The sequence below is a fragment of the Triturus cristatus genome, chromosome 9, assembly GCF_964204655.1.
Source record: "Triturus cristatus chromosome 9, aTriCri1.1, whole genome shotgun sequence".
In the NCBI taxonomy this organism is placed as follows: domain Eukaryota; kingdom Metazoa; phylum Chordata; class Amphibia; order Caudata; family Salamandridae; genus Triturus; species Triturus cristatus.
Genome location: NC_140592.1, coordinates 407495309 through 407515192, shown reverse-complemented (window position 1 = coordinate 407515192; position 19884 = coordinate 407495309).

The window sequence follows — 19884 nt, the reverse complement described above, 5'->3', positions numbered from 1 at the left end:
TGGAGTCTGGCAGATTGGGATAGATTGGACTGGAGTGGGGTAGATAGCAGTGCAGTGGGGTAAGTTGGAGTGGAGTGAGATAGATTGGAGTGGAGTGGAGTGGTTTGAGCTGTGGCAGTTAGGTACATCTGTTTCACATGAGTGCATATGACTGTAGGGCACCTGAAAGCGCAATTGGTGGAATACATATGAGAATGAGGACTTAGGCACAGGTTTTAAGGAGAACTTGAGTAGTTGCTACACTGCACAAAATTGAAGCACTTTAAATAGACACATACTTTGTATGCTCAGTGAAGAGTGGCAATACATATGAGACAGAGGACACAGGTTTTAAGGTGAAGTGGATTAACTGCAGCGTTGCCCAAAATTGAGGCACTGTAAAAAGACACATACATTGTGTTTGAAAAGGCACAGATGTGTCCAAAATGTTTATGTTGCCTAGTGGCAATCTGGCCTAAAGCATGCAACTGGACTACTTGTCTGGAAACACTATGGGCGTCCGGTTTCAGACTTGTGTACGCTTAAATAGACACATACTTTGTGCAGAGAAGTGGTGCAGCCTACAAACACATGCAGTCTCACAGACTGCTTTAATATTCAGTGACATTTGTTTGGAGCTATAAAAGGAAGCACCGAACTGTAAAACGTCGTCACAAACTGATTAAATAGTCCCTGCCATTTGTTTGGTGCTGTAAAAGGAAGCGGTGATTGTCAAAACAATTTAAGTCCACACCAAACAAACCTGAAGCCTGGAAGTTAAAAGCAACCCCAATAGTGTAGCATGGAAGTAGAAATGATGGGCAGAATATTGGAAAAAATAGTACCCTCAATCACAGCACGAGCTGCGGAAAGACAGCGGAAGGGCACACTAATCAAAATTAAATCAATTAGTACCTGGTTCATGCTCTGGAGAAATAAAAAGAAGAGATGTGATGCATATGGTGGCCAATTAGGAGGCAGCTAAAAAGATTGACCATTCAGCCAGCAAACTGTAAGTAATCAGCAGGCTCCAAGCCCTTTGCTGTATTCAATGCCCCTCGCAGCAACAGAGAATGGGAACTGTTAGGTGAGACATAAAAATGCAGAATTCGTCTAAGATATGCATGCAGAGAAACCATCTACAAGCTATAGGTGTGGAACATATGCAAAGCATGTATAACCTATATTTTTGTATGTAACATTTGAATGAGTAGATGTGGTTTTCAATCATGCTCCCATGAGAGGGATGGTAAAGAAAATGTATTAAAATAATGTGCATATGTGCACAGTTGTGTGCCTTTAATGAAGCCAGCGATCTTCACCAAGGGGTTGCTCCTGTGCTGGAACATGTCCTTGGATGATTTACAAGTCTTCTGCAGCATTTAAAGTCAGCACTACCTCAGCCTCAGTGATATTGAAAAACACATGATGCCAGGATATTGCCTAAGTGAAAATTGACCTGCACTAGCATTTTAATCAGTAGTTTAGTGCTAAATAAATATTGAAAATGAATTCTTTCACAGGGCTACATGTCCCAAAGTGTTATGGGCCCCACTGAAGACACCCTTACTGAAGGCACACAGCTCTTGCAAGTTCTGTACTGCTTTGTGTGAGTGCCTGCACAATCTGTGTTTATGACTTGTAAATTTACCTCTTAATCTGGCACATGCATCAAGCTAGGATTTTGCGAGTCCTTAATTGCGGATATGAAGGATTCGCAATTAAGGACTCGCAAACTCCTATGCATGTAGGAATCGCTATAATAATAGTGATTCCTACACATTCCTTATTTGCGACCCGCAAATTGCGAGTCGCAAATAAGGAATATCTTCCCATTCATTCCTATGGGCCTACAGGCCCATAGCAATGAATAGGAAATTGCAAGCGCAATTTGCGAGTACCAATAGGTACTCACAAATTGCGCATGCAATTTCAGGGTGCAAGGGTGTCAAAAGGACACCCTAATGCACCCCTGGAATTGACCTGTGCACATATGTGCACATACACATGCCCTAAGGGCATGTGTGTTCGCAACATGAAACTTTGAAAAATGCACAAAAGTGCATTTTTCAAAGGTTTTGCAAATTACCATGAAGTTCAACTTCATGGTAATTTGCACCCCCTATTAGCGAAATCGCAAATTTTATTACTTTAGTGCATTGCATTTAAGGTATCTCAATTTGCAATTCCTTAAATGCAATCGCAATTTAAGTAATTGCAATTTAGAGATTACTTAAATTGCGATTTTTGTATTTGGGATGATGCATCCCAAATGCAAAAATACCCGTCGCAAAGGGGCAGATTTTGAGAATCTGCCCGTTTGCGACAGGTTTTTCTTTTGATGCATGTGCCTGATTGTCTATTCAAAACTTTCTAATCTGTTTCCTGCTCCCATGTGCACTTCTATACTTGCATCTGAAGGTCACAGTGTGAGTGAGCGGTGGAGAAGATGCATCCACATTTTCCATTTCCGCAGTAGATGTAACTAGAAAAGGTTTCTTCTAAAAAATATTTTTCACGCAAATAAAAATAAAAATATATTTATTGCGTTTTGAGAATTTTATACCCAAAAGAATGCAGAATCCACACAATACATAGATTCCGCACACAAAAATGGTTAGAATTTCAGGTTACGCCACCTATGTATTTGAATCAAAGAAGCTTACATGTAAAATGTTTGAAAGAGATGAAATGATGTATTGAAGTTGCAGGCTGTGAAATAGAGACCTGGTTTGAGATCCTGTCTTGGCACTTGATCAAAAACCATTTTGGACTTCATTTATAATTTGGTGGCGCACTTCCATTAACTGCAGTGCCCCCGCCCCTGCTAAACTCAAGGTTTCTCCGCTCTAGTAGGGCTCTTGTAATGAGTATTGTGGTAATCTTTCCCCCCTTCGGTCCCCCTGGAGGATACAGGTGGGAACATGAGGGTCCATCTGTAAATTAAGAATTACCAGGGAAATCAGTGATTCTGCTTCTGATTCCCCACTAATTCCTCATTTATCCCTGCAGTGCTTAATTTGTAAAAGAATAAGTGTCAGGCCCAAAGTTTTCCTCAGAAGCCGGCACCCAGCGCTATTCATTGTTAGCATGCCGCATAACAATGCAGCCTAGTCTTGATTTTGCCTTATGCATTTTGTAATCCACCACGAGACACGCCCTGCTTCTTCATATCACTCTTTTAGGGTCTTTTTAACCCTGCTTTCTCCCTACGCCATGTTTTCCATTTCTTTCTTCCTCCTTCTTTTTCCCTTGTGTGTTGTTCTCTCTCTTGTTCTGGGTCAAACTCTGATGAGGAAAGATAAGTGCCGGTCCCCAAAAATAAATACAGATAGGCCTCACCTTCATCCTCCGGATAAGCATAAGAATTGTCCCCATGTGAAAATAAACAGAACTACAGTGTTCCTGTGAATCTCATAACTCCACCAACAGAATTAAAATGCCACAAGTAAGTTGCAATGTACAAAGGACAAATTGTGAATTGAATTGGAATGTATTAATGTTTTTTTTAGTGTAATTACAGTCACAAACCAATGATCTGATATCGACTCCCGAAGAGGGACGGCGCACCATTCTCAAAGTGGAAGCTGTCCCCATGCAGCAACTTCCACATTGTGAATATGTGCTTCTGGTATTGGGGTACCGCTTGGCACTCTCGCTCCCTTATGCCAATCACGGAATTGAAATTAAAAGACAAGAGGCGTTTGACAAAACAGAAATACGTTGGTTTAATTAAACACAGCGGTCGGGAGAGACTCGATAGAATGCAGCGGGGGGAAAATCTCTCAGTGTTTTGGCTGGTATTATATACATCTTGTGAGGTACAAATAAGTAATTATAAAGTCGTTTCTGCATTCCTGAAAAGCATCTCAGTCATAAATTAACAAGCTCAGGCATCATATAAGGACACAGACGGCTCTCAACCTCAAGGAATGCTAGTGTGGGCCAGTGTGTACGTTTCCAGATGTCTGGCAAGAAGAACGCATGAGCACTATGTGTGGTGTGCATGTTGTGTCCTAATTGGCTGAGTGATTCTATCTACATGTGGTATCTAGCTTTGTGGTATTTTTTGGGAACGCGAGCCTTTGGTTAAACATATTTTATTGGGGCCAATTGCCAAGGACCTGTTTGTGTTGCAAACTATCTATCTGTGGGATCGATCAGGGTTTTCCCTCGGCGCGCATTTGTCTTTGGTTTAAGAGAGACCCAACCTCTGATCTGTTATTTGATAGGCGGGTGTGGCCGTGGGTCACTGTGCCTGCCTGACCGCGTATTTCTGATTCAGAGTTGATGGGGACGTCACCTTGGGTAAATCCAACAGCAATGATGCGAGTTCACTGACTAAAAATAAAATAATATGGGAGTCACTGGTATCATTTTTATCGACATTCTCATCATTGTTTGTATAGTTGTCATAGCATACATCGATATTGTCTTTACTGATATTGACTTAGTTATGCATTCCTAAATCATGATGTACATCTACAGTGCTTTTAGTGGTAACAACATTGTCATTCATGCATATATTATGGCATACACTGACATTGCTACTGACAGTATCATTACTGTTGTGCAGGTATAGATTATGGCACTCATTGACATTTCATTTATGGGCATTGACATTGTTATACGGGCACAGGTTGTGGCATACGTTAACATCACAATTTTTAGGATTGCCGTTGTCGGACCTGCACATATCACGGTATTTATCAACATCGTATTTACCCATTTTAACAGAAGTTTTATTTTATAAAGCAGCCTCTGTTCCTACAATTTACAGCAGGACTATGGCCTCATCAATTTTAATGAGGCAGTATTTTTTGCGCCTTCCCGCTGAAGGCCATTTTGCAATGGGGCTGAGTAGTTTATCAGTCGCAATGCTAAGTGACGGTGGAGTCAAAACACTGTTTTGCAGCACACCTTTGCGCATCAGGAACAAAAATACCTACAGTAAAACAATGTTCAGTCATAGGGTGACAGGGTCGCTTGAATCCGCTTTGAAGTTCATTCTGTGAAACAGTACACAGGTCATAAATCTCTACACTGCGTGGGAGTGTACCAAGTCCAGGAGATATATGGCTTTCTCTTCCAGTTTGTCCTACAGTTTTAATGCTGCAGCCTGGATTCTGCGGAGGTCTCCGTATAAACACAGGCTCTGCAGCCCTCTTGCACAGACTTGAAATGGGACTTTTCAGCGTGTGGCTAATCCCGCCGAAACCAGCACTACTTGATTGCCCCATCGGTGACTCGAGAACAGCCAGCAGAACCCCCGCCCCCTCCCCCGCCACCGTGCCGGGTCCATCACTCAAACTAATTGGGACAGATAGAACCGAGCATGTGGGTAAAAAACAGGCAGGCAGGAAAAACTGAAGAACTATCAAGATTTGGCCTACTTTTCGACTAAAAGTATCTCTGCTAAGTGGGTCACCTGTCAGGAGGATTTTGTTGCTGTTTTTATATCCAGATCTCAACCATCGAGAATCCCAGTAGAGTTTGGTATGGTGGCGGCAGGCACAGCAGTCGCTTTTTTATTACAGGTGTGTGTGTTCTTATTAAAAGGGAAGGGTTTTTACCTTTATTTCGATTAGCACAATTTCACCATAATGATATAGTTGCAAACATGCACAGCAAAGCAACACTTTCAAAAAGTTTGAAAACAAAAACATCAATGTGTGCACGCAAAGCATAGCTTAGGCTATACATTGTTCAAAAGCTATACAGTTCTGATACAGGATGCAATTCGAGGATTAAGACCTCGATTAAGAGTGCCCTGGCTCGGTGCAATGATTTTCAGAATTTATTAGACGCTATATTTATTACCTATTTAGGGCTTTTTTCTGGAAAATTGTGTAAAACCTGGATTTTTGTAGTTACTGCGCCGAAATCCTCATGTTTTGGCAATAACCAGACCTAACACAATGTTCCCCGGACATTGTGGGGGCTCAGTGTTTGCCGCAGAATTCTTCCTTTCTTTTTTTTTCTCTCTTTTTTCGGTACATGAATGCGAACCACAAAAGCACATATTCATAAAAAGATGAGCAAATTTTGTTAAAACAACAAAATATTGTAAATACAAATAACAGACACAGAAGAACATTGGGCATCAAACAAATACAAGGCCCATGAACCGATAACACAGGGCAAAGAGCAAAGAGCAAACAAGATAATAAAAACTATACCTCTCATTAGCAAAAACAACCTAACTAGCAGCAAATTTGCATGCAACACTTCACAGAGGGCAGCAAAAGACCAACATGCTATAAAAGTTACAATACAAATCAGAACAGCTTCAGAAAAGAAACCACCCCTGTATCCCTAGTCATACTTCCAGAGAAGGGAGCTTCTGTAGGAATACAAGGGCCGCAATGTGTCTAGTAACGGTGGCTCTTTAAAGAAGGGGGATTGAAAAACTTTTGGTAAAACAACGATAGAGTCAGCACAAAAATACACAATTTGCCAAAGTTTGCAGGGAGTGCTCATCGCAAGGGCAGACCAAAATAAAATATAGATCATATTGGCCCAAAAGAAAAGAGAGCAGGCTCCTAATCAGACCCAACCTAAATCTTGTCAGTAACACCCTATCACAAGTTTTTGGCACCAGCTCCAAATATGGTTGCAACCCTACAGTGGTTGGGACCAATAGGTACTCCCTATCGGCTGATATTTTCAGCTCCAACAAGTCTCTTTCCTCCCTTCTTAGATTCCTAAACCTGGATTTGACCCAATTTGTATCCCTGATGGAAATGTTAGCTGGCTGAGGAAGGATATCGGGCCTGCTTAACTTGTTGCAAATATCAGTAATGTACGTTAATGTAAGTTTCATGCAGAGCTGCTATGCCCTTTTTGGGCTACAGAAAACAAACTGGGCATTTGAGTGAGCGATAAGGCCATCTGTTAACCCCTTCGCTGCTGCGGACATTCCGCTGCAGCGCTGGGGGGGGCAGGGGGGCAGCGCGGTGGGCCTGTGCTCATGACGGAGCCACTCCGTCATGAGCCACAGTTGAGCTGTGCTCATGACGGAACGGTTCCGTCATGGCTCCGCCCATTTGCATTGTCCCCCCGCACAGGCGGGGAAACAGCGCCGCGCAGGCGGAGCGGCCGCCAACGGGCGTGTCATGACGGAACCGTTCCGTCATGAGCACAGCTCAACCGCGGCTCATGACGGAACGGTTCCATCATGAGCGGGGAAGGGGTTAATGTACCAGAAGATTGAATGTGAGGAATGGAACTGTTCTCTGCAGGACTGCACTGTAGCTCCCGCTATGTTTGCGGGCGATCTATTCAAGCCCAGGACCCAGAATGCTAACCTCCTCTGGCTGGTGAAGGGCTGTACTCATTGTCGGGTGGCAGTTGGAGGCATGTGCTGCAGCAGCATCTTGCACTGTTCTGGAGCTGGGCATAGTTGCAACTGCTCAATGCCTATTACTTGAGCTTCAGGGCATAGCCGAACACTAAAGCCTGGGCTCAAGCTCTCACACAAGTGACTGACTGCCGGGCAGAGCATGTCAGCTATAGTACCACAATCTGCATCTCCCTTGCAAGGGCAGCATCTGTTATGATAGATTATTTGAAGGGCTAAAAAAATGTCAGACCATTTTTGAAAGTCAGACAATAGAGAATTGGGACTACTGCCCACTGGACCATTTTACATGAGTGCCCATCCCCACAAATAAGTGCTGGTGCCATACACTGACAACCCCCGGCTCAAATTGAGTATTGGCCCAGACTCTGTATTTAATCCACAGGGGTCTAATGACAAGAGATGATAATTCTATTTTGACTCCCCATGTCTTAATATTTTCTCCCCATAAAATGTAACACACTGCAAATTTCCTCCATGCATTTTGACAACATGTTCTGATATTGCATGTTTTAAATTTTTCTTGTTGCTGCCAGTCTTCATATGCTTTACAATCTGTGTTTTCAAATTTCTTATAGTGCTCACATATATATTTTCAACAGAGATATTCTGTTTCTTTACCCCCCATGAAATGTTTCCTTAAGCGGGAAGCAAAATCACATACTTTACAAAGTACACAGTTGTAGAAAACCTCTGAGGGTGGCAACTTGTCTTTTCCTCAGTTTTTGGGGTGGTAAAAGTTGCCAATGCAAGAAAGTCAATGAGAAATGTAGGGGTTCCGATTGGGTTGGAAAGGCTCCGAATGGCATTTGGGTTTTCCTAACCTGTCTCGGAACCCATGTTTCTGACCGGCTCAAAAACATTTCCGACCAAACGATTACGATAGAAGGAAACCATTTGGTCATTCCGACTTGGTTCCGACCAGCATTGGGAAACTCAGAGTTGGTCGGAGCCAATTCGTATAGCTCAGTGGACAGCGTTTCCGACCGACCGATTACGATGTCGGATTCCGACAGCCTTTCCGACTCAGTCTGTCCGACACGAAAAGTCTGTCGGAAACCGACTTTAGGGGCCCCTAGCAGGCCCCCTCTTCATCCTGAGGCCTCCGGTTGGGGGCCATTGGGTCCCCCCTGTAGAACCATGCACAGTGTGACAGGCACCATGGGGTGCCCGCCACAGGGTGCAAGGTTTTCTGCAACCACCCCTTTTTTCAATGGAAGACTGTGTTGTAGGTTGGAACACTGGCTCCTATTGAAGTCAACAGGAGACTTTCTGAATGGTGTTCGGAAGCATCATAATCGGTCGGTCGGAACCTCTGACCGCGAGTCCTTCAGAACCGAATTCAACAAGGAGTCGGGAGGTTTAGTTTCCGACCGGCATCGTAATCAGGCCCTTAGGGGCAGATTTACAATAACTGCTGCATCCCTGCATATCGGCAGGGATGCTCCAGTTATTGTGCATCTCCGCCACCATGGATGTGCCGCATTTACAATGCGGCACACCATGGGGCAAAAATGGACAGATGCGTGACGCATCTGCTGCCGTAAAGGCGGCACATTGCTGGAGTTGCGTCGCAAGCGCGACACAGCTCCAGCAAGGCTCGGGGGTGCACTATCTTTAAAATGCTGCGGCAATCCTTACGCCTGCTTCAAGCTTTTGACGCAGCATGGCCTTAAAAGTGGATGACTGAAATCTTGTAGATTTCATTCAGCCACTTTTAGGAGGCGTTCCTGCGCCGGAACGCCACCCCCTGTGCCCGAACGCCTACATGTGGCGCAGGGCTTTACAACGTGATGCATCTCCCAGATGCGTCACGTTGTAAGTACTCCGCACCATGGCGCTGGCTTTGCGCCGCCGCTGCATCACAAAAGTGACGCAACGGCGGCATAAATGTGTCGCAAGAGGCTTGTAAATTGCCCCCTTAGTGTTTAAGTCAATAGCTGCTTACGTTTTGAGTTAATTTCTCACCACCCTTCCATCTTAAACCTTGATATTTTGAGTACACTCTTGATGTTCCAATGATCTACTGTGCTTCTAAGGGATCAAGCCAATATCTCATTCACATATTACCTGAGAGCTAAGCAGCTAGCATGATGGGGAATATTGTGAAAGCATGTATATCTTTGTACAGGGCTTGAGGATGTTAGTTGCTAGTAATAAGCTTTTTTTCCTGCTTCATCACTACTTGTAGCATGATATCTGAGACACGCTGCATTCTAAACAATAGCCACTAGCAGACTTACAGTGTATGAATACAGTTCACTCAAACTTTAGATGTGAACATGCAAATCCTTGTGTCCTCTGCACACGGCATCTGTAATGCAATGGTTGAGTGGACACAACAGCATGAACCTACTGGGGAACAATGCACTCAAGTGTGACATAGATAACAGTAGGAATCCCAATGCTTCTTCTTGGAGCACAAGTATTTTTTCTTCAGATTATGACTCTGCAGCCTTATCTCGAACATGAGGGGCAGAGTTGGTTACAGAATAGTGTGGATGGTGGGTCCTGTCATTTATCAGCTGTGCACCAGGCCTCCCTGTACTATTACAGTCCAGATGTTGAACTAGTTTACTCCTTTTGCACACTTGAATTGAAAGGTAGTGAGTGGAGTAAAAAGGCTTATTCCAAGCAGTATGGGGATGTTTGGCTCCATGATACTGCATACCACAATTATAGTCTTTGAATTGAGTGTTCAGAAACAGCTAGATTTTTGTGGAATAATAAGATATTCGTAGCATGTGTTGGCTTCAGATGCACATGCTATGCACAGTCCTGTTATCTAATGTTGGGCCCTGGACTCTGAAATTCGTTTTTCTTGAGGAAGACTTTTATGGCCACATCATGCGTATTCTCTCCTCCTCCTTAAAGGATTGCGCATGATCAGTGGTTCATTTGTTAGATTTTTTTCTTTCCACCATCAGGCTCGGAAGGACTGCGTTGGAGCTCTGTAGTTTTCAGTGGCCATACAGCCTATGTAAAATTGATAGATCCAGCAGACCAGAGATCGACTACGTAGACACATGGCTCCTGCAAATCTTGGAAACGTATAAACATTAAGTGAATGCAATCAACTTCCACATTGTTGCCTTCCGCACCCGTTAAGAATGTTTGTCTCTGGGTAATGGAGGCTAAAATAGACAGTTTATTCAGGACATGCCATTGGTGCGTGACGCAATACGCTTATTCAGACACCCACATAGTCTGTAATCTGTGTCTGTTGCCGGAGCACAAGGAGCAGAATGGCGCTACTTGGAACCTGTTTAAAAATAAGAAGACGCTGAGAAGCAGACACGATCAAAGTTTAGCCCATAATATGGAAATGGCAGGGGCGGCCGAGTTCTCCGAAGAACAAGAGCACAGTAAGGCTGATCTAGATACAGAGGTGAAGGGAGAAGAGTCCAATGTAAAATTCAAAGCCACAACGCATCAGTCTCTGGAACCAGGATCTGGGCTCAGGATGAAGACCAGTCCAAGTGCGGTGAGTACAATTAAACGACCACATTCCAAAAAGATTACACATAAACCTCCCCTTCCACGCCACAGCCCTAAGGCTCTGGTCGACACCACGAGCATACTCGAAGCCGAGACAGGACGAGAACTTTCTCGATCCCGATTGGGCACCAAGGCCTAAAGGGAGGGAAGGAACCGATACCAGGTCAACATCGAAGCCAAAACAGCCATCGACATCGAGCCACACAGCGGCATCGACCAAACACCCCCACCAGGCTTCGACAAAGAGTCAGATTAAAAAAATGCTTACCATTAAGCCATTCGGACTCGAAAAGCGCATCGACCCCTGACAAAGCCTAAATGGCACAGCCACTCTCAGATGCCAAAGAAGGCTTGGTGCCAACAACCCTAAAGATAAAATCACCTTCCTCAGCAACACCACCATTGCCAGGGAAACAGGCAAAGGCACATCACAAGCCTGTAATGCAAGAGGAAGGAGGCAGTGTATTTGAAGGCTTTCATGAACTGATGAAAAAGAAAAATCATAAGGAGGCACCCAAACGGCAAGCAACAGATTTTAATTTGCCACCACAGCTACCAAAGAAGGTAGCTACTGAGCACAGGGCCACAATCCCATGACATTAAGTCAACCATCATCACCACACATGAGGTCACCCTCACCTACGCAGTAATTGGAGAGAGGAGACAGCCCAGAACAGGAGGCTGATTACGAAGACTCACAGGGAGACACAGCACACAGCCTTGACCCATGAGATGAATATGATGTGGTCCTCCTAGACACTGACATCGAGCTACCTGTCCCAAGTAAGGCATCTCCACCTGATGATACCTCTTCGTATCATAGTGTGATTCAAAAGGCATCCTAATATCACAAACTACCATTGCACACCACAGAAGAAGAAACAGACTTTCTAGTGGAAACACGTTCTAGGACAGAGAGAACGGCCCAATACCTACCAATGATAGGATCCAAGTCTTGAAAGAAATTTGTAAAGACCTAGTAAAATCACAAGTGCTTTATGCCAAGGATTAAGGGAACATACAGGCCTTCACCTTCAGACCTTCTATAGATGTTATGTTGTTATGTTATGTTAAGTTAAAGGAAATTAATAGAGCGCACATACACCAACAGGTCTCTTGCCACTGAGTTAGTTGACCTACCTTCATCTGAACACATATCTAGTTGTAGGCTTGAGTAAATAGCTAAGTTTTCAACCTCTTTATAAAGCACATGTAGTTTGCTGTTTGTCTGATTGCAATGTGCAAAGAGTTCCAGAGTTGAGGCCTAACGTGGAGAAATGTTTCTCTCCCATCCTTTTGCGTTTAAATCTCGGGACCACCAGTAAATTCATTTGAACAGATCTGAGATTATGTTTTGTGGAATATATTTGGATCCTTGCATATAAGTAAATGGGACCATTGCTGTGCATTGCTTTGAAAATAATGCATCCTGTTTTAAACATGGAGCTCTGTGCTACTGGGAGCCAATGAAGTTCCTTCATCAGAGGCTTCGTGTGGCAGTATCTTGGTTGTTGGAAGATGATTGTTGCCGCTTTATTTTGTACCAGCTGAAGTCTATGATTTTGTAAAGAGAGATACCCAAGTAGAAGGCATTGACGTAATCAATTCTGGAAAAAATCAAAGCAATAATAATTAAAATGGTGGCCTCTCTAGTGAAGGATTTTCTTATTTTTCTGAACTTCCTAAGTTGAAGAAAGCAAGAGGACGTTACCATGCTTATCTGGGGTTTCATGGCTAAGTCCACATCAATTTTGACACCATTACTTTTTACCGTGCTCTTGGGATGAGGTGGGGGCCTACTGTTGGCCAGTAAGCAGGAGTCCAATGGTTTAATTTATTGTTGAAGATGACAATCTCTGTTTTGTCTGAGTTGAGTTTAGCTGGTTGCTATTCATCCAATCTCTGATGAATAGCATAATATTCTGGAAGAATTCTGTAGTAGAGTCCGGTGTCTCATCAATTGTAAAAATTAGCTGCATGTCATCCGCATAGTTATAAATGTTTACCTTTTTCTGTTGTAAGGTGTGTATCAAAGGGCAAATATAAAGGTTGATGATATGGGGGGACAGGGAGGAGCCCTGTGGTACCCCGCATTTTGCACAGACATTGGCAGAGCTGTAAGGTGAAAGGCGGACTGACTGGGTTTGGTCTTTTAAAAAGGATTTCATCCAATTTAAAATAGTTCCTCTGAGGCCTGCCGCAGCAATTCGATTCGTTAAAATCCCATGTTCAAACGAACGGTATTGAATGCTGCTGTAAAGTCTAATAAGACCAGCGCCTGGGTGGATCCTTCATCTGCCCTGCTTTTTAAATCATCCACCACAGATAAGATGATTGATTCTGTGGAGTGAGAGGGCCGATATCCTGCCTGATGAGGGTCAAGAAAGTTAGTCTCTTCTAGGAAAGAGCAAATATGTTTTTCTACAGGCACCTCTAGGATTTTTGCAGGGAAAGGGAAAAGAGTGATGGGCCTGTAGTTGTCTAGCCATTGAGGGTTCCCGCCAGGTTTTTTTGGAAGCAAAATAACCACTGCTTCTTTGAAAGCTAGAGAGACATATCCTTGCATAAGGGATAGGTTCAATAGGGGAAGAGTGCTTTCTGGGAAGGAAGTGAGTACTACATTTTGTATATGGGGAGGACATACATCTTTAGGGGAGCCTGATTTTACTTTATTTAATAATTCTGCGAGTCGTTCTTTGTTAATGCAAGGTAAGGTAGAGATAATAGTGGGATTTTGGTTTTCTTGTATGATTTGCATATCTTGTGAGCTGGGAACAATGGATTCTTGCATTTTCTTTATTTTGTCTGGAAAATGGAGTTAAGATCATCGTATAGTTTCTGTGAGGGAGTGATTGGAAGTGCTACTCGGTCGGGGTTGGATAACTCCCTCACTATATTAAAGATTTCTTTGACTTTGTTGTTGGAGTTTATGACTTTGTTAGTGAAAAAAGATTTTTTTGCCTCTAGGATGGCTTTTTTATAGGCTGTTATGTTTTGAATAAATAGCTCCTTGTTTTCTGGCGAGTACGTTCTATGCCATTATCGTTCAGCCTGGCACGTTCTTAATTTAGCTATTTTCAACTCAGCTGAAAACCATTCGGATTCCTCGTGCTGTCGAGCATGACTAGTTTGATTTTGAAGAGGGGCATGAATGTTGCTGGTTGTCAATTGCCATTTTGAGATTTCTTCCTCAAATTTGTCCACATTGTCTGTCATGACAGGTAGTTTGAATGCCAGAGTATTGCAGAAGGAGTTCAAGTTTGTGCGATTCCAATTTCTGGTCATAATTTTAGGGCGAACTATGGCTTTGGGTAGTATAATATCCCCTAGTGTAAAAAGTATTAAATAATGTTCTGACCAAATACACAGGTGAATAACCAGATTCGAGAGAGTCAGGTTAATAGACCAAACCTGGTCTAGTGTATGTCCTTTTATGTGTGTAGGCACATGTATATGTTGTTCAAGATTCCGACTCTGTAGCATATCAGTCAATTCCCTGGAGCCTTTGTCCTCCTCCTCTTCATTCACCCAATAGATCTTATCTCCAATTATTAAAACTTTTGCGTAATCTACAGTCTGTGAGGCAATGCTATTTGCTCGGTCTTTGGAAAACTCCAACATTGGTTTAGGCGGTCTGTAAATAACTACACACAGCAAGGCAGAAGTGGGGGAATCCAGCTTAATCATTCTACTGTCAGCTAATGTGATCCCTTTCGGAGATAGGCCGGTGAAAGATAGATACTTTTTAATGGCTGCTGCCACACTGCCCCCTCTTTTCCCAGTGGGTCTTTTGGTCTGTAGAAGGTAATAATTTTCTGGTATTGCCGCTAGTATGTTAGGAGTGGATTAATCTGTTAACCAAGTTTCTGTCATGAATAGGATATCAGGTGATGCACAATAGAAGAACAACAACAACGGACCAAGGTTAAGCACTTAAGTTCCTAAATATACATATATTGACAATTTGGTGCAACTACTTCCAACATCTGTCGTTGTTAGATGCTAAATAATCCAAGAAATTTCGCACAAAAGAAGGTGCACTCTATATAATAAGTCCAAATGAGAAGGTATATTCCAAAGTTCTTCTTTTATTTATAAGATCATTTAAGAAACAGCAAACAGCCAACGCGTTTCATTCCTTTTGCCACAGGAACTTCTTCAGGGCTAAGAGTCAAGGTTGCGGGATAATGAGACGCAAAGGCATACACGGCTCAGAAAACTCCCAATAGAATGGAACGTGTATATATTGCCGATTATACATGGAACGAGACGCCAATTTCTGAATCTTTGTATAACTCCTTCAGTGAGGCAAAGACGAAGCAGATTGCATATATTTTGAATCAAAGCGTAAGATACAGTAAATAAAGAGTCTTAAATGTTATAGGTATAAATAAAACCTCAAGAAAACAGATGTCAAGAATGGGAGTATGGTCCCTTGAAAAACCGGCAACAAGCTTAGGGGTGTAATGATCAAAGTGATCCGGACATGACAGGCTGCATGGTAACCGGCAAAGAAATTGGGGTCTCGTTCCATGTATAATCGGCAATATATACACGTTCCATTCTATTGGGAGTTTTCTGAGCCGCGTATGCCTTTGGGTCTCATTATCCCGCAACCTTGACTCTTAGCCCTGAAGAAGTTCCTGTGGCAAAAGGAACGAAACACATTGGCTGTTTCTTAAATGATCTTGTAAATAAAAGAAGAACTTTGGAATATACCTGCTCCTTTGGACTTATTATATTGAGTGCACCTTCCTTTGTGCGAAATTTCTAGGATATTAGGTGATTTTGTATTTAAGAGGTTACATATTTCTTACTGGTGTTTAACCATAGAGCGAGTATTTAGGTATATAATTTTTTGTTCCTTTATTGGGTGGTTGTTGACTATGGGAATAGTATTCTTATCATTCGTTGAGTGTTTGGCAGGCCACAGGGCACGTGTGTTCATTTCTGGGCTGGAGTTGAAAAGGCCTAGTCTATTGAGTTTGTGTTTGACTGAAGGATCAAGCTGCTGCTTGTCTTGTGGGGCAAGACGTTTTAATTCTTTTGAAGTATAAGTACATTTGTGGGCATAATGACTGTCCCCTGGCCCCGTCCAGACAGGGACAGGCCCAGATGGGCTTGCCTTTGGTGCACCAGTGGCACACCTGCAGCGCACGTCCGCGCTGTCGCCAGTGTTTTGAGACCACAGAGTACAACAGCCTCCGCCCCTCTCTGGCTGATTGGTTCCCCCCAGGCCTTTCAGCTTCTGAATATAAATGTCTAAGAGCCATCTAAAACGGCGCAATAGTTGTCTTAGAGGAGTGTGTTACAGCTAATCTGACACATCAAATTCAACACACAATGAGATCGGAGGACACCCTGCTGCAGATTCCCTAGTAGTAATTACAGCACGTAAAAAAAGCTGTGTCACAGCGTTCAGGGGAAACACCACTTCCTGACAAAGAGTGCAAGCATATTGACGCAGCAGGGAAGAGTGGCGACAGGGCATGCCAATAATTGGAGTATAGCAAACACTCTGGGCCTCCTATCCCGGTATAATAAAGCATCCTGGGATGAGATGGAGGAACTATTGCAACATTTCCCAGACCAATATAAAATGAAAGGGGAAGAGATTGTTGCATGGGGAAGACATCTCAAACGCAACAATAAGGTGTACACCTCCCCTTTACTCATCCCAAACCTCCTCCTACCGCTATGAACTCCAAAGAAAAAAGAATAAAAAAACAACTTTCTTTGCCCTCCCCTCTTCTATCACTCCACTATTCCTTTTCAATCCAAATAATATACTAACATGCACACTGCTCAAGTTAATTTCATATTTCTCTATACTAATTCCCCATCAATCCTGTTTGGGTTCCGGAGTAGCGTGCTATCTGCCGAAAAAGCACTTCAATACCTCATTAGCAAGTGCTATATAAATACAGACCCCTCCCTCTTCAAGCCCTCCACTATCCTTTTCAATCCAAATAACAGAATAACATGTCCACCGCTCAAAACAAATTAACTTCATATTTCCTATACTAATTCACCACAAACCCGTTTTGGGTTCCGGAGTAGAGTGCTACTCACCGAAATGCACGTCAAGCAGTAATTAGGGGTAGCAAGTGCTATATAAATGCAAACCCTTCCCTCTTCTATCCCACCACTATCCTTTTCAATCCAAAAACCAGGCTAACATATCCATGGCTCAAATTAATTTGATATCTCGCTATACTAATTCACTACTAATCCCTTTTGGGTTTAGGGGTAGCGTACTACTCGCTGAAAAAGCGCTTTAACACCTTGTCAGGGTTAGTAAGCACTATATAAACACAATTACAATTAGCCAGGGGATATAAGAGCCCCTATCACATGATAGGCAATCCAATACACTCATCCTGTTAAAAAGAGCTTCAGGGTTACTGCAAATAAAACACCATAACATCAACGGCACCAAATTGATTTCATCACCAACTTACAATATACCTAGTTCCTCATGGACAGCGTACATCAGCAACCAAAGCGGGACACCTAGGATATGTCTGTAAACTCTATTCCCCTCATCCTCTAGAGACCTAATTGCCTTTAGTCCCCGCAAGCCAGAGCCATGAGTTATGAAGGATAGAACTTCCTTTTGTAAATCTCAGCCATTGGCACAAAAGGCTCATTTCCAATTTTGAAGACTAAATTAAAAGGAAGCCAATTGAGCTGCAGAACTTAATTCTCCCCTGTTTCAAACATGGGCCTGAAGACCCCTGGGATTCAAATGGGTCCCCCAGAAAGGACACACCGCAATGTGAAAGATTTCAGTTTAAAATTTTTGGACCTGCAAACCATAACAAAAGATTTGGCCGAGTTCGTAACCAGGACTATGCCATCCCTAAAATTTGTGAAAGTATCTGAAAGAAGCTGGAGGCCGTTAGGTGTTCTGAACAGTAGCACAGCATCATCTGCATACAGGAGGATGGGGATGCTCTGCCCATTTAAAACTGGCATATTCTTTTCCTTATTGACTAAAATAGATTCCAGATTGTTAACATACAATAAGAACAAAATTGGCGCTAAAACACAGCCTTGCTGGATGTCATTGCCCAGACCAAAACTCTTGCTACATTCGTCATTTGGCCCAACTCTGGCAGTGGCATTCAAATCTGTATGGAGAGTTCTTCGAAGGGACACCAGGGCTAAGTCCAACCCCTTAGATTCTAATACCTCCAAGAGTTTGGACCTGGCCACACCATTAAAAGCATACGCCAGATCCATAAATGCCAGCTATTCATGACCACTTTTCACTAGGGTATTTATTAATTAGCAGAAGAATGTTGAGACACTGCTCTTGCATGCCCAGGCCTGTTCTTAAACTGTATTGGACATCAGAGATAATAAGATTCTCAGTAGGCCAGGACATGATTCTGTCGAGAAATACCCTGCCAAAACGTTTTACCATATCAATGAGGCAGATAGGTCTATAGCAATTAAGGGAGGCTCTGTTACCTTTTTCAAAAATGGGCACAATAATGGCTGAATGGCATGACTCTGGAATATCACTCTTCCAACAACCATTGGCAAAATTAGTGATAACGGGTGCACATAAATCCACCTCCAGTTTGTAAAGGTCCATAGGCACCCCATCCTGTCCCGGGGCTTTGAACTTTGGGTTTTCGCGGATTGCCTCTGCAACTTCTTCTATGGTAAATTCAATATCTAAAGGATACATGGACACATTTGTGTAAAGTGCCCCGCTAACACAGTTGGCTGAGTGGTACACTTGGCTAAAGTGCTTAACCCAAAAATCTGCACTAATGATCGCACAAACCAGATCAGTATCAGTTAACAGCATTTTGCTATTGTTAACTGTGTTCCAAAACAAACTAGTATCTCTTGCCCTGCTAGAGCTTATCAGGGTAGTCCAAACTTCATCCCTCAGTTTGGCCTTCCTCTTAATAATTAGTTAGTAGCACCTCCTGCTACCAACAATAGACACCCTATCCCTAGGGGCTACTCTTAAAGTGCTATAGAGGTGCCTCTGTACCTCCCTGCATGACATATTGAACACAAAATGCATACATTTCCTATTGTAGGCTACAGGTAAAAAAAAAATAGGATCTAATATTATGGCCTAAGGTAACAAAGGTATGCACGCTGTAATTTAATTCGCTGATGTGTCTGAGACAATAATTAGGAGGGTCAAATGATTAGCACAAAGTCTACGTTGGACATTGTTCAGGTTGATGGACCTCCACACTGGCCTAAGTTCCTCATTTGTTGGGAGTCAATTAGAATCTCCCAGAGTGATGACCCAAGGACTGGTCACCGGGCATGAAAGCATATTAGAAAGTGGATTATGGTCACTAAAAGGACTAGGGATAACATTCCTGCCCTTGATGTAATCTGACAAATTCCTGCTAGCAAAGATACAATTGATGGTACACAAGCCTGCCCCTCCAACAAAAGTGGGAATCATAAAACACCCTCGAGCAGCCCATTCCAATGTGTTGCAGAGGTTGTGGTTAAGAAAATAAGGAAGCAATATTGAACCTCTGGGATCACTAGGGCTGGTAGAAACAGGCAGCGAGTGATAGAAAACTGCAGACCTGGGCCAGATGATCCAGCCCCCTCATGACAACATTGTCATTAAAGTCCCCTGCTGAAATTATATTCATGCCAGTGTCTGAATAGGTGAGACTATATTCCAGCTCACCAATAAAATCACAAATGTATACAAAATTGGAATTGGCATTAGTGGAAAAGTTAGCATTGTAAAAAATTGTTTAAATAAAACTCGAAAATTGATCCACTTAACAATAAACATCTGATAAAGCCTATTGTTAGTAGGAATGAGTGAAATAAAACAATAGACAGTGGTCTTAAATCAAACAGCTAACCCAGCCCTAAACCTACCCATCACTGATGGTGTAGCAGGGATAGAGAGACAAATAAAACCATCACAGAACAGGTCCCTGGGATCCCAGGTGTCCTGTAGAATGGCAATAAAATACAAATATATAAAGTCAATCCAGTTCTTCATTTGGACTTTAGCTGTTAGCCCAGCATTGTTCCAATTC